General features: G+C 38.5%; 2 long non-coding RNA genes across 2 annotated transcripts; one reads left to right on the top strand and one right to left on the bottom strand.

Moving 5' to 3' along the window:
• Positions 1–3,401: 3,401 nt before the first annotated feature.
• LOC149501096 (uncharacterized) lies at positions 3,402–11,197 on the top strand. The gene is made up of 3 exons (XR_016324491.1): positions 3,402–3,895; positions 10,496–10,632; positions 11,050–11,197. It is a non-coding gene; the product is annotated as an uncharacterized LOC149501096 (long non-coding RNA).
• A 2,248-nt stretch (positions 11,198–13,445) lies between these two features.
• LOC149501095 (uncharacterized) lies at positions 13,446–14,569 on the bottom strand. Its single transcript, XR_016324453.1, has 2 exons — positions 14,130–14,569; positions 13,446–14,046 (listed from the first exon to the last, which is right to left on the bottom strand). It is a non-coding gene; the product is annotated as an uncharacterized LOC149501095 (long non-coding RNA).
• Positions 14,570–16,414: the final 1,845 nt, after the last annotated feature.

The following is a 16,414-nucleotide window of genomic DNA, read 5'->3' as shown; positions in this document are numbered from 1 at the left end:
GTAAGAACTAAGCATACCTACCAAACATTAGTCGATACATGATTTTAAACACTTAACATAGCAGTGACTGTTTTTTTTTTTTCAAGATAAAAGTTCTGCGGAAATTCACGCTCACTCAATGTGCTATTCATCAAGTTGACGTCAAAACTCCCAAAAAGCAATAAAAAGAAATACACCGGATTTTTATTAACATAAAAAATATATAAAAAATATAACTATGACAGACTAGGCTGTATAGGCTACGCTCTTTGCCTGCTTGTTGGCGAATTTAAAAACAACAACAACAATATCGTTGCCGGCTTCCGGATTTTCATTTCATTTTATTATTATTATTATGAGGATATAATGAGAATAAAATGTACGTAAGGGCTTATTTCTAGCAACATTAACCACAATTAACTTATTTAATACTGTAAATAATGATGAGAGCGATTATTGATTTCGAAGAAAACAATTAACAACTTAATTTTAGCTGCAGAAAAAAACAGATTTCTGTTAAACCTGGGTGAGAATATAAAAATCGTTTTCTGAATATGAAACGATATTTCTTTGTCTATCAAATTAAGTTAAAATCATCATCACCCGACAACTTTTTTTAGGGGCCCAAACGCCCATAGAAAATGGGCATTGTCCTTTCAACGATATTATATATATATATTATTTTAAAATAAAAGAACACTTATTGCGGCATAACTATAATAGTTAGACATATGCTGTCGCGACACTTTTTGTAAATAATAATGTGTTCTACAAAGTCGTAGTACATTATTTTATTCTATCATCAATAGTTTTCGCAGGGCACGCGAGGAAAAGAATATTTTAGGTATTTTTTTGAGCCTTGACTTACATTATTGGAGTTTTAGAAAGGTACCCTATTTTTTTTTTTCAAAAAAGATTATAAACCTATGTCGCTCTGGAATAATGTAGCTTCCAAACAGTGAAATAATTTTTCAAATCGGTTTCGGAGCCTATTCAATACAAACAAATCTTTCCTCATTATAATCTCTATATATAAAAATGAATTGCTGTTCGTTAGTCTCGCTAAAACTCGAGAACGGCTAGACCGATTTGCCTAATTTTGGTCTTGAATTATTCGTGGAAGTCCAGAGAAGGTTTAAAAGGTGAATAAATATGAAAATGCTCGGAATTATATAAAAACAAACAATTTTGTTTTTCCTTTGATGTGTCCCCTTGATGTGTCTTTTATTTATCGATTGAGGCACTACGAAGTCTACCGGGTCAGCTAGCTAGTATAAGTTGTTTGATACCCAAATCGTCATTGTAAGAACTAAGCATACCTACCAAACATTAGTCGATACATGATTTTAAAAACTTAACTGAATTGAAGTGAAGGCAATTACTACATCCGGTCACCGAGCTGTTCCATGGAAAACGAACGGAAATGTAGCAATTTGCTTGACTTTTCAATTACCCATGACATTTTTAAATTGGAATTGGAATGTTCATGTTCGCCGGGTTAAAATTGTCGTTCGTTGTAAACGATTATTTGATAGATAATCTACGATTTATGGATGCGAATTTCCACTATACGCCTTCGTAGGGAGCTGGAATTCTTCGGACATATTACTCGTAAAGAGGGTCACAATCTAGAACAGCTGATGGTGATAGGAAAGGTAGATAGCAAACGTCCCAGAGGACGCAGTCCCACGAGATTATCGGACCAAATACGATCTTCTCTAAACATCAACTTCCACTTCATGCCCTTCATGAAGCTAAGGATCACAGCAGATAGAGGGAAATGGTACGGGAGAAACTGATGCAGCGGTGGAGTCACGACCCTCAGTAATGAGGAAAACGACGCGAGGAGATGTGAATAGTTAAATATAGAAAAGCTACTTTTTGTTTCTCATTTCTTATTTACTAGGGAACAAATCACGTACGGTCATCCGGCCTCAATTTAGAATTACCTGTGTTATTGGTACTAGAGACTGACGTACATAATTCTATACGTTTAAATATATACATATATAGATAATAAATAATCAGGCGAAGAGCAAACAAACCTGTTCATCAAGCAATGTTTGCCCGATGTGGGAATTGAACCCACGATCCTTGACGCAACAGTCAGGACCGCTAACTACTTTACCACCGAGTAACTTTTACACCAGATGCTTTAACTTTTAGTCTGCGACGACGGTTGGACGAGCTCACAACCCACCTGGTGTTAAGTGGTTACTGGAGCCCATAGATATCTACAACGTAAATGCGTCACCCACCTTGAGATATAAGTTCTAAGGTCTCAGTATAGTTGCAACGGCTACCCCACTCTTTAAACCGAAACGCATTACTGTTTCACAGCAGAAATAGGCGGGGAGGTGGTACCTACTCGTGTGGACTCATAAGAGGTCTTACCACCAGTAATCTACGCTGCATCGAATTTAACTTCGTTTTCCTCATCAATCCTTCCCAGTTTTCACGTTTTAAATATATCAGATCATGGCTCCATCATAATTCAACATTTTACGTCTTAAAGCTGATGTCTCAGTTTATATTATTTCCAGTTATTAAGGAAATATTTTCGGTATGATTGCGACGCGAGATCTGCCTCCAAAACTCTGGCCTCGTGACGCCGATCAAGTACGTCATAATGTACCGATATAGAACGCAGACTGGCATCTCGAGTATTTGAGACACACAAACAGGATCGTCATAATCTTATTGTTGTCTTGTCTATTCATAGTTTGCAGTATTGCCAGTGATAGCTACGTGTTTACCTCTAGTTAAAAAAATCCGGGAATAATTTAAGAGGTATAGGTTTTAATGTACAGGAAACAGATTGAAGACTTGTGTTCGAAGTCTATAATTCCTCATGCTAACAATGTTACTGTCACTACAAAGAAAACGAAAGTGGGGAAAACTAAAAACACTACATTTTCTCCCTCAAATATTTTGTAATTGAATTCTGACCATTACTTTATAACTACATATACGATAACACGTACTCTGGGTCTTTTGCGTATACTGCTGTTTATTACAAGAGGTGTGCTCCGAAGAGTTTTAACGGAGTTGGCAACGTGGTTTTTTTTAAAAAACGAATCAGAAAGGCCTAGTTTTACCAAAAACAACCTACTTCCGTAAAGTACATTTTTAGGACCTTTCCTACCACATTCTCTAAAAGCCTGGATTAAACTATCTACATGCCTTCCCTCAGTGACTCAAGGAGATTATTTTACGGTAAGCTAGAAAACGGCGTGGCGTTGTCTTAATAATGCTATTGTGTGCTTAACGAAGCAACAAAGCAAAATTGAGATGTATAATTGACGACATTGGCGATTTTTTTTTATTGCTTGGATGGGTGGACGAGCTAACAGCCCACCCCTGGTGTTAAGTGGTTACTGGAGCTCATAGACATCTACAACGTAAATGCGCCACCCACCTTGAGATATAAGTTCTAAGATCGCAAGTACAGTTACAAGGGCTGCCCCGGCTGTGCTTTTGTCGCCATGAGGACACCAGCGTTCAGACCACTCCAGTGACGTAATAATCTAAAATCTCGACTTTAAACTGAACGAGTTTAATGATTGTCGTGTTTATTGAAACAAAAGCCGTCCACTCTTCAAACGCGGGAATGCACGAGTCGCTTGACTGCACCGCGCCCGAAATAGGCCTGTTATTGGCACTCACTCGGGCGGATTCATCGTCTCCAGTAATAACCTTGCTCCTTGTAAGTTTTTTTTTAGGGGTAATATAAAGAGACCGAGACGTTGGCAACACAGTGCTTTCGCGAATAAACAGCGTCACCTGCCCGCTTGCTTACACGCGATCCAATTCGCGCGAAAAGTTATGCAAAACATTCGTAAATATTATTACAAGTTTATACTTTTGCACTGCTTCCAAGTCTGGCGTCAGAATACATGCTAGAAGTCGGTTCACTGTAAAAAACGTCAATTTTATTAGTGGATAGAAAGTTCCTAGTAATTAGATTATTAGAATTATTATTGTGGGTCGATTCGCAGGAGAAACGGCCTACCACCAGTAAATAGCTTTCTCAGTATGCTAGTACGATACTCAGAGAACGTTACTGCCCGTTGTTCGGGGATTCACCTAATTGCCTTTAACGACATCCACGAGAATAAATAGGGTAGTGCTATAATTATTGGAGGCCCTACCACCAGTAATTACGTTATGAATTTCAGAAGTCTAACACATATTAAACTATGTTATATTCTCAACGTGGAAGTAATTTTTGAACATAGTGTCCTTAGAAAAATTTGTGATTGTGGGCAGAGTTTAAGCCTCGAGGTGATATATATGTCACGAAGATAGAGGGGGAGCGTCCTATGATATAAACTATGTTCTGTTGGGATGTAATTGGGCCGGTCGAGGGCCGGAGGAGCGCGTTCGTCCAATTCCTGCTCTTGTGAGGAAGCAGTCTCCTTCCAGCGATGGTCACGGGGCTGGGTCGCGCGCTACCGTCATCCTACCGCGCTGTGACCAGGAGGATGAGACGACGCATCGGTGGCTGCAGTCCGTGTTGCCGTCGTCGCTGACGTATTGTGGAACAGCAACTCGGTTGGCGGTTGGCCGGGTCTGACACGGCAGGCCGGTTCTGACCCCGGCCGGAGATCGGACGTCGAGTGAGCGAGTGCAAGAGGAGTCGTTTGGTGAGGCAGGGCCTTAAAATAACTTTAGGCCTGCGGTCTGCCCCCATGGTCTGCAGATAGACGGTCCCACAAACCCCGCGTGCCCTAGGCGTGTATACCTCGTAGGAGGTTCACCCCATTGCCCGAAAAAAAGGAAGTAATTGGACTGGTGAGATTTCTGGTGACTCAGATGCCTTTTTCCGGCATCCCCAGCACGATTCAGTGAAACTGTATATTTATTGGGTCATGCAAGTTGCAACTTGCCTCGATCTCTCTAGCAAATAGGAGAAAAAGGTAGATGAAGGCTGTTGTATGTATTTATTTCTAATGTTACTTCTCATATGACTCTTGTTAAGATATCTTGGAATACAATTTTTTTTTATTTTTTCCTTAGATGGGTGAACGAGCTCACAGCCCACCTGATGTTAAGTGGCTACTGGAGCCCATAGACATCTACAACGTAAGTGCACCACCCATCTTGAGATATGAGTTCTAAGGTCTCTGTGTAGTTACAACGGCTGCCCCACCCTTCAAACCGAAACGAATTACTGCTTCATGGTAGAAATAGGTAGGGTGGTGGTATACCCGTGCGGACTCACAAGAGGTCCTACCACCAGTAAACTAGGAGCTGTTAAGACGTGGATCTTACTTCAAGGTTCAACAATCGCGTTGGCTACTCAATGTACCTACCTCATAACCTCTTAAAAATAGACGGGTCACATTGTATTGAAGCCTCCGCGGTAGTCGTAAAAATAACAGAACGTTTGATATTACACACGTAGGCGTTTCATAAATTTCGCGGTAACTACCAAATGTTTTGTGGTTTGATTAACGAAACTCGCAAATAGATTTTCACGTTGCTCAAATACGTAGAAGGCCCGCCATTATGAAATTAACGTTACAAACAAAATAAAACTTGTAATTTGATTTCGGAGAAGCGACTTCGGTGTTCGCTTTGGACTTTGAATCGTTTTAACGGCTTCAAAACGACCTTGAAACATTTCAAAGATGTTTTGATCGTTTCCAGTTATCGAACATTGCGAAGTTGTTTGTTGACTAAAGTCGTGTTTACCGAAACGAGAAAGGCTTATTATAATCTAGTACCTAGTATGTGTATGGTCATATGCGAGTTCAATGAACAACGGACAGCAAAAGCCTGGAAGAAGCTGCAGAACGACAAATACCTCATGTCTAAGATCCACAAGAGGATCTCTAAGGAAAACATTCCCAAAGAACTCTGTTATACGGCTTCGAGAATATGAAAAAAAAACCGTCATGCGCAATCACGTCATGTTGATTCGACTTCAGTGTGCTTAGTGCGAGTTTTTTATCGTTCTCGATAGCGTAAAAGTTAGCTCATATTTGTATGGAGTGGGATCGTTTGCGTGCGTTTGCCGCAAGGGACGCTGTTCCAACTGCATACAAAATTGGCTTAACTTTTACGCTATAGAGAACGTTAAGAAACTCGCACTAAGCACACAGTAATGCCAACGGCGCTGGAACCACTATAAAGCTCGAAAATGGATTCCGAAGTTCAAAATCTGCACTGAACAGAACTCAGAAGTCGTCGTGGCCTAACGGATAAGACGTCCGATGTATTCGTGTTGAGCGATGCAACGGCGTTCGAATCTCAGGCGGGTACCAATTTTTCTAATGAAATACGTACCTACTCAACAAATGTTTACGATTGATTTCCACGGTGAAGGAATAACATCGTGTAATAAAAATGAAACCCGCAAAATTATAATTTGCGTAATTACTGATTGTAGGACCTCTTGTGAGTCCGCGCGGATGGGTACCACCACCCTGCCTATTTCTGCCGTGAAGTATAAGTAATGCGTTTCGGTTTGAAGGGTGGGGCAGCCGTTGTAACTATACTTGAGACCTTAGAACTTATATCTCAAGGTGGGTGGCGCATTTACGTTGTAGTTGTCTATGGGCTCCAGTAACCACTTAACACCAGGTGGGCTCTGAGCTGGTCCACCCACCTAAGCAATAAAAAAAAAAAACATAGGCCGCGATTTTGACCGGTGAGCCTTATCTTACCGAACCATTCGGGTCACGAGGGTCACCCGAGCCTTTCAAAATGTCCAAACTAAGCGGTAAAAGTCCCTTATTTTTATCTTCGGTGCAAATCACATCGCATTTTATAAATTTTAAAATGAAAACCTCAAGTTAATAAAAATTACTGATTCGCTGAATTTGGTTTGGCCCGCAAAGATCTTATTGATCTCGCTTCAACATCCAATTCATTCTAAAACCGCCGAGAAGCTTAATAGGTTTGATTCGAAAATTACCTTTTCATCAAACTGTTTGATGTAAGTTGTTATTTTTTTAATAGAAATACGAGTCATACCAATCTGTTCTCGTACTCAATTTAGGTTTCTGGTGTGGAAAAAAATAATCTTTTTTATATAAATACCTACGCACTTTATTGTCATGAAAATTATCCATGAGGTTTTTATGAATTCCTGGCATTAAAAGTCACAATAGTGTACGCGAGTTTAGTTTGCTTATTCTATTCATAGCGAAATAAATAGGTATGATCTGAATTAAAAACTAGAAAACGTTGAAGATAGAATGAAACTCGCGAATTTTCTTCAATGAAAATTGACTCATGAATGAAATGTTTTATCATAAGATACCGATCGCTTATCGTTTACAATCTACATAGTTTAACATCGGAAATGATAAGATTGCATTTATGCATTATGAAATAAAAATCGTGTTCCGGAAATGTTTGTTTATAACTTTGTTTTATGTTATTGTTAATGAAATGAAATGATAATGGCACGTCGGATGTTATATCGTTGTCCGCAACTCATAACTTAGGACTTAGATTAGTAAAAATGTATTTTCGCTAACGTTCAAATGTATTGTGTGCGAAAAACATATTATAGTCCTGAAAAAAAAAACAGCGAAATAGATTACGATTTATCTACCGATTCGATTGCCGTAATCCCGTTGCCTGAAGAAGAAAACGTTCTTAAAGACCCTGGGGGTATCAGACGAAGGTAACATCCACAATAAGTCTGACCCATTTAACAATAATACTCTTGTCAAAATTTTAGGTTATCTTAGGCAATTAATAGAAACAAACTAAAAAAAAATTTACCAAATAAAACCCATAACGAAAAAACTGTAATGAAAGAACCAATATATGCAAGGAAAACGTAAAACACTGTTAAGCATGATGTTATTAAACAACTTCGGCTGAATCGCGTGTACGTACGGCGACGCGTTTCGACGAATGATAAAAATTTCACTATTGTGTCCTACGTTACGATTGGGGGCCATTTTAGCGTGACCTCGTGTACAGGTCGATTGGGTTTTTGTTCATAGGTCATGGTTACGTGGGCCATTTCTATTCAGGGGACGAAAACGGTTCAGAGAATTCCGTTGACGGTGGTGTGGGTCGCAGGCCCTGACTCCCGTTCCGCGAAGGCTGACCCTCGTATTTTTGTTTTCCACTTATACATAAATATTTAATAACATCGTGCCCGAATAATTGGCTTGTGTGATTGTCAATGAAAAACTATCATACATAATTAAGCGAAGCGTACTTTTAATATAATTTTACCTTACACGAGAATTGGAAAGGAAATTGTTATTCCTTTATAAGAGACATTTCTGAGAAAACGTGATTGTCACGCAAAAGTAACAATTTTTTTTAAATAGCGAATATTGCGTTCCTATTAGATATCTATACTAATATTATAAAGAGGAAAGATTTGTTTGTTTGTTTGTTTCGAATAGGCTCCGAAACTACTGGACCGATTTGAAAAAATCTTTTTCCATTAGAAGCCGACATTGTCCCTGATGAACATAGGCTACTTTTTTTTATTTATTTTTTTATTTTTATATTTTGGTTTCATGTGTGTTTTAATGTTTCCGAAGCGAAGCGAGGGCGGGTCGCTAGTATTATTATAAAGATAACATTAAATCAAGATTCATATTCCACCTCGAGCTAAGATTGTCTTTCTGTAGATTGTCTTGTGAATGACTGATTGTCTTCAGTCTTTTTTGGATACCGAAAGATCATGCATGAGGTGAATAAATCCTAGGGGACTCAAGATATATCTGTGGATAGATATAGAACCAGATAATACATGAGCTCGCTTACTCGTGACCCGATTTTTGTTTTAAGTTTTTTAAATTAAAATGCCAATAACAAAACAAAGAGAAAGTAATAGGTGAAACAAAATTTAATCGGTTGGCGAACACTAGCCAATGTAAATCTATAATAAAAAAAATAATAATAGTTTAAAAAAACTAGCAAAATGCGATTTTATACAAAATCCAACTAAAAAATAGATTTTTTTTTATAAATTTGAATTAAAAATAGTGTAAGAAAAAATTATTTTATGGTAAAAAAGCGTGGGGTCCATGGTATCAGTAGTTATAAATATTTTATGAACAGATATGAGTAGAAGGGTTATTTTGATAATGTCCTGAAAATTACCCCACGCTTTTTTACAATAAAATCATTTTTTCTTACACTATTTTTAATTCTATTAAAGTTTATTTTCTATTTTTTGGTTGGATTTCAATTTTTCCAATATATTGTTTTAATATTGAATTGTCATCAGTCCTTAATAAGTATACCAAAGAACAATGGCAGCTTTCTATACAACATTTTACCTGATATCTATTTGAGGCGTCTTGAAACAAAAAAATACTAAAACGATAGGAATAACATAGCTTAAGCTTAATCAGAAATATTTTTGGTATTAGAAAGTCACAAAAAAAAGATATCAACGTGTTTACTTTATAATTTGAGGTTATCTATCAATAAGAGATGTGTCTGATTTTTGTAGGCACGGACTATAACAAATTGAAAAAATAAGTAAACGATATGTTTAAATAACATTTTTAGTTTCATTATCATAGATGAACCAAGGATACACCTCTAATAGTACTCGAGTAGGTACCCTTAGCAATTGCAGAGCTACCTAGGTACATATACATATTCTATAGTGTGTTCTTTCTTCTTTGTAAATGTGTAAAAATGTGTGTTAGAGATAGGTACTTTTAACCTTTTGAACGAATTAGTCACATATTTGCGACAAACGAAGGCTTGCAAAGCTAATTTACTATACCTAGTAGAATTATTTTGTCCATGCAGTTTGGGACGTTTGGGTCATAAAAAATCGGAGCGGTGAAGCGAGTATTTCCCTTTCTCTTCCACTCACGAGCCTTATGGACGGGCACAGTGATGCGCATTATGTCAGTTGTCATACTGTAAAAATCATTTCATCTGCAGTGCTGCCATTACTATTACATATTTAGTTATTTAATTAAGTACTAATTGTAACAAAGGATAATTAATATTATTATTTTCATTTTAAATACTGAATATTATTAATTATCAAAAAATATTGCTTTTTTGTGCCAATAGTATAAATGCCATCCTTTACAAATGTATTAAACCGGAAGTACACAAAAATCGAATTAAAAGCTTATTAAATTAACATTTTTTCGTGGCTTTGCCACGTAAATCTAACATCGTATAAAAAACGAGCAAATAAAATGATGAAGTTTCATTTATGTCTTAATCTTAGACGCCTTTTAAAACATTCAGGTAAAAAATTGCCATTGTTCTTTCGAGTTAATCCGACGTTTTTAAGGGGGTCAAAATTATGTTCAAAGGTTACAAACATACATACGTCTGAAGCTAATAAAAGCATATTAAAAACATTGTTTGCCATACTCTTTCAGTGCCGATATTCAACCTTATTTAAGTCTCAAAAATTACGTAGGTAACTGAATGTCAAAAAATAACAAAAATAAATATTTCGTTTCCACCACAGATTAACACATTAGTTTCCGCATTCGTCAAATATCGGAAGACAAGAATATTTTCTTGCTCGATCCTTCCACTTAAATTTCAGTGTTAAATCATAATGGCAGTGTACTACGGCGGATACGTCGGAGGCGCCCAAGGCGGCGGTTACTGCTTGTATTCATTCCAACCTTGCAACCGAACAATGGGAGGATGTGGCGCTTTTCCCTCTTGTCCACCATATTGGTAATTATGGTTAATTCACCTAAAGAATAATTTTGTATTGTATTATATTATTTATTTATTTATTAGACTTCATGTAAAATTTACATTGGCGGACTTAAGGCCTAAGGCATTCTCTACCAGTCAACCAAAGGTAGTGCAGAGTAAATAGTGGTAGGTGCAATGAAATTTATATTAAATTACAAATACATACATTATATCATTTCTTATATCATTCCACATATTAATATCATTCCTCGGTATGTTAATAAGTTTCTATTAGCGTATTATTGTTTCTAATACAAAATACACTGCAAATTCACAAATAATAAATTTTTCGTTGTAAAATAGAAGTTTTATTTAATTTTAAAGCTCACTTAGTTCGTGAAACTTTATCATTTGCCCGAAAGCGATTCGTCTGTAAAATTTAAATTGTTTCAGATTCCTGTAATCAAAAGAGACGAGAGTGCTTTGGAAATAAAGCCTCAACATTCGTGAAAAGATAACAATGAAAATAGCTTGTTTTAATTGTATCGTTTTTTTATTATTATTTAGTTTTCATTGAACTTTGTTGTTGGATGCGGTTTAAATAAAGCTTAAAAATTTAATAATTTGAAGCCCATTTTTAGTAATGGAAAATTTAGGTGGTTTCTTGACGTTCCACCCCATAAAATTGTCCTTCTAGCACAGAAGATACTTGGCACATTCTTGGACATGTAAATACATCGCAGCTTGGTCAACTATTTTTTCCTGACTATTTAGGTAGCATAAATATTGTTCAACTAACTATTCGAGCTTATTCAGGAACCTTTGCAAGACTAAATACTACTTTGCATTACTAAAAAAAATGGGATTCCATTTACCACCAGTACCCGACGTGCCAATTCATTTCGATGGCATATTCTAAATCGAGCGGTCGAATCTTTATGACCTCTAGTAACCTTTTATAACTGTATATCTTGAATAAAAATACGGTTTGGAGTTCTTATGTATTTGACATAATTCTGATATAGTTTATCTACCATGAGCTAAGCATGTAAGGGTTGTAACCAAACAAAACCTAATTTCACATACAGGGGTCTTGTCTACTCAAAAACAACCAGCACAATGTGTCGCAGATCTATAAGACCTGAAAACCAAGAACTAAGTCTACGGACACGAGGTTTGCGATGGCGACAGCGGCGCGACGGCGATGTATACAAAAGCATTGCACAGTATGGGGACGGGCACGAAACGGGCGATGGCGGAGCGGGGCGATCGAGCGATGTACGGGCGATGATGGGGCGACGGCGACGCGGAAGCGACGAGAACAAACTAGTTTGGTTTCGTCGCTTGCGCGGGTACACAGTGTTGTGTTGAATTATTATTTTAGTAATGGAAATTGATAATGAGGAATTTATAATTTAACAAGGAATTTAAAATTTCATTGAATGACACCTTAGCTCGTAATAAAGCGTAGAAAATTTTCCCAAATTGCGTCTTCGTTGATTTATTGGATGAACACCATCTCTAGGTAATAATAATTCTCTCAATAGGAGACTAGGCTCCAATAGTTCTCTTCGACGTAAACTCATGATTCGCACAACACTGCTCAAGCGCGACTGCCCGCCAGCTTGTTTCGTGCCCGCGCGAGATATCGCTGCCTACCCGCTCCGTGTCGCGTCGCCCCGCTGCCGCCATCGCTCGGCCATCGCAAATTTCGTGCCCGTAGACTAATAGCTGTAGGCTAAGTTTCCATTAAATATTTATTTAGTATTTAAGCGCACCGCAGAGAGCAATCCAATAGTTTCATTGGACTTAGCTTCGTTCAGAGCGCATCACTGCAATATAAGGCTAACAGAGTACGCTATGTCTATAACTAGAGTTATGAGAGTATTGTCGCATATTTGTGGTGAAGAACCACACAATATACTCGAATACTCGCACTGCCTTGTTTCCTCGAGCTTTAGTAAAACGCGCCTGTAGCTAGTCCAAAATAGGCAGATACGCAAGGTAGGAAGGTAATTTATCTGCATGTGAACAATGCTTATGCCCACCATTTTATAAACAAAAGGTTTTTTTTCGCAACGAGTTTGAAATAGTACACGTATCCCAGTCAGACATAGCAAATCGGTTCACATTTTCTCCCCTCGAGTGTTGGGAAAATCTACAAGACAAAGATCAAATGGCTAATATTACAGAGTCCCATTCAGTAGGAACAAAGTCGATACAGCCCAAACGCTTTATCAAAATACGTCACAACAAACTAAAAGAAGACCTATAAAGTTACGAAACTCGATTTCGTCCTAGTCAGTTGAGAACTCGAAGGGCGCACAAGGCTTCTACAGATTTTAAATAAGCGGTTTCCATTCAGTCTACTTGCGGAAAACGAGGCCCGGGTACAAAGGCATTTATAACAATAGCCTCTGGTCGTTTCTGCTCTGGTAGATCGTGAAATTATCAAGTTATGGAATGTTAACTTCTCCGAGAATCTAGTCTGCGTTCGTGAGAACAGGTGCTTAAGTTTGTGACTTGTGCTTTCAGGAGACTGAGTTTGAATTTATTCTAGAAAAGTCTCATTGCGTTCAGCCATTTCCCAGACGATATTTGATATAGCACAGAGTTAGTTAACGATAACCAACTAACTTTGATGGTTCCGATATGTATCCTGGAGTTTATATTAGATAAGCAACAGAAACAGGCAGATACGATACCAACTCGTGAATGCTTAAAATTTTCTAGCTCCAAGAGGCAGTGTTCACGTGCCAAATTCGTCCCAACCATTACCTAATTAGTAAACCCTTTGATAATACAAAGCAGCAGCTTCTTAGCATCACTCTTTGAATAAAAATCAAACATTTTAATTAGCGTATATTTAACACGGAAAACGAAAAACACCGTTCGAACAGCGAGTTACAATTTTAAGCGGCCAGTCGCCGACATTCCCCAACATCCGAACCACGACAGCGAACAGCCTCCAGAGCTCTTGAAGGCCGCGGTGCCACGACGCGGAGCGAAGCTCAACGCGCGCTCTACGTCCATACTCGTCAGAGGAGCGTCGCTTGGGAACGGAGACAGCGTGACTTCAAACGCCCATCGCAGTTCTCATTCGGGTATGGCGGCTCACTGATCACTTTACTACCGCATCTAACGGCAGCGATAGTAGCAGCCGTGGCACGGAGTACAGCACGACGTGTAGAACGGCGCGCAGGGCCTATAGCAAGGCGCGCATGGCCTGTGACACGGGTGGCAAGGCATCTTGGCTCTTGAAGGCTTGATTGTTTTAGATCCTGAAGACTGGAGTGAAATTTCGGTATTGAACTGGTCCCAGAAGATTTCTATTGTCGGTATGGTTTGAGGTTTGCTTTTGAACTGAAACTGAAATGATTTCGCATCGGACAAGAAATGTCGCGAAACGTCAGGAATAAATTAAATATTCTGTTTTTAAAGTTCAATTTTCTGTAAGGCAAAATGGTTTTGTTGAAAGAGTTTTTATAGCGGAAAATTATTGATTGCCAAATGGAACGAAAACGTACAATTACCAAATATGAACTGCATAATTACCTACACGTACTGCGAAAGACTAATAGGCCGCGAACGGCGTTGCGTCGTCGGCGACCATAAAACGTAAATTCTACAAAACGCAATTTCATAATTACAGTTGTAGACTTCGTAGAAGTTAACGTTGTCTTACGAACTGATAAACAACTGCTTCCACGAACGGTGGTTATTATTCGTTTTGAGTTATACCTATTTGTGTTTTAAATACGTTATTAAGAATAAAAATGTTTCACAGAATTAAATAATTATTTTTTAAGTCCTAATGATATTTTAGGTCAAGTTTGATTATATAATTTGACAATGTTGCTAGTGTTTCATTTATCGGAGCATTACTGGTATATTACTGAGAATTAAATTTCATAAAAACCATACCATTCCTACTCATTTTAATATCCTGCAGTTTCTTTCTTTTCCCCCCACCTATTCGTTGGTAGCCTAGGGGACTATTCCAGCTACACCCGGATGGGTAGGTGAGCTCACAGACTCAACCTTAGAGAATTTTCTAAGACATGCCTTAGCCGTCGTCGCCCTAAGCATCCCCGGATCCACTGTCGGTGCTTTTAGGTATCTCGAGAATTATCGGCGCGCGCTGCGGTACCGTAAGTTTCGTGTAGTCAGTCGGTGTGGTGGAGCTCGATGGGGTTTAGTCGGTAGTCGGTTCTGCGAAGCAAGTGCTTCGCGCGCCTTTTTCAAGGCGTAGTCTCCTGTGAGAAATTGAAGGAGGTGGGGGACGTCGGTCCTTCTCTTCTCCTCTTCTTCCTCTCACGAGGCGCCGGAGTCCGACATAACACGGTCCATTACCCCCCGCGACCGGGTATGAGTAAATGGATTCCCCAGCGTTAAAAAAAAAGGTCTCTCGAGCAGTGGTCATCATCCTCGTCGAATTCGTCGATTACGGCCAAGAATCAGCTTTTTAATCAACTAACCTAAAATATATTGTACTAGGTATATGTATCAACTTGATTTAAAAATATTACTATTACTCACCGGAATTTACGTGCTTAAAAAAAATTATGTATTTTTTTCTGTTATTGCTCACATTTAGAGCTCACACGGCCCACCTGATTTTACGCGTAGACTTTAATTTAATGAAAGGCGAATTTAATGAAATCAGTAGAATTTAATGAAAGGCGATTGCATGCAGCAGAGATGCGAATGTTGCGATGGATGTGTGGAGTAACGAGAATGGATAGAATACAGAATGAATATGTTAGAGGAAGTTTGAAAGTGGCACGTGTGACAGAGAAGCTGAGAAGTGCGCGTTTGGGATGGTATGGAGATGTGATGAGACGAAATAAAAATGAGGTTGGTAAGAGAATGCTAACTATGAATGTGGAAGGATATAGAGGAAGAGGTAGACCTAAGAAGAAATGGATGGATTGCGTGAAAGACGATATGGATAAGAGGGGAGTGAGCGAAGAAATGGTAGGTATATGATAGAAAAGTATGGAAGGAGAAAACATGTTGCGCCGACCTCAGGTGACTGGGAGAAGGGCAAGAAAAAGGTTATGATGATGACTTTAATTACGTCATTGCCATCGCCCATCTTGAGTCATGAATTCCATGTCTCAGCTTTTACAGTACAACGGCTATCCCATCCTCCAAACCGAAACGCATTACTGCTTTAGGAGAAATAGACAGGGTGACGGTACCTACCCGTGCGGACTCACATGATGCCTTACCACTAGTACCAATTTCGGAGGACAGTTCGGTTGCCAGGTTGTTGCACTATTAGCACCACCCAGGGGTCACGTGTAGGGTAGCGGTGGGTAATCTCCTACGGACGTTATGCAACTTATATATACATGGACTATATTATTCAACGTCCAACAAAATACTAAAAAATTCAAAATCCCCACACGTGTAGTTGAGTTCGTACGTTAGTTCGTAATAATAGGCAGCATCCCCCTCGTTCCGGGAACGGAGCGCAGCTGCCGTCCAAAATGATTTGTGATTCCCGGAGTCCCCTTGTCAATCAAATTCAATACAAAAACTACAAACGCAAAATCGAGATCGTTCGTTCTCCGCATAAAGGGTTCCGTGGAATAGTTATGAAGATTTTATGATTAAATGAAATCTATCTATATATATATAAAAATGAATTGCTGTTCGTTAGTGTCGCTAAAACTCGAGAGCGGCTGGACCAATTTGGCCAATTTTGGTCTAGAATTATTTGTGGAAATCCAGAGAAGGTTTAAAAGGTGAATAAATATGAAAATGCTTGGAATGATATAAAAACAAACAATTTTGCTTTTCCTTTGATGTG

Source organism: Bombyx mandarina, chromosome 17, assembly GCF_030267445.1.
Source record: "Bombyx mandarina strain Sakado chromosome 17, ASM3026744v2".
NCBI classification, from domain to species: domain Eukaryota; kingdom Metazoa; phylum Arthropoda; class Insecta; order Lepidoptera; family Bombycidae; genus Bombyx; species Bombyx mandarina.
The sequence above is the reverse complement of the archived record's forward strand: the minus strand, read 5'-3'. Positions and strand labels throughout refer to the sequence as shown.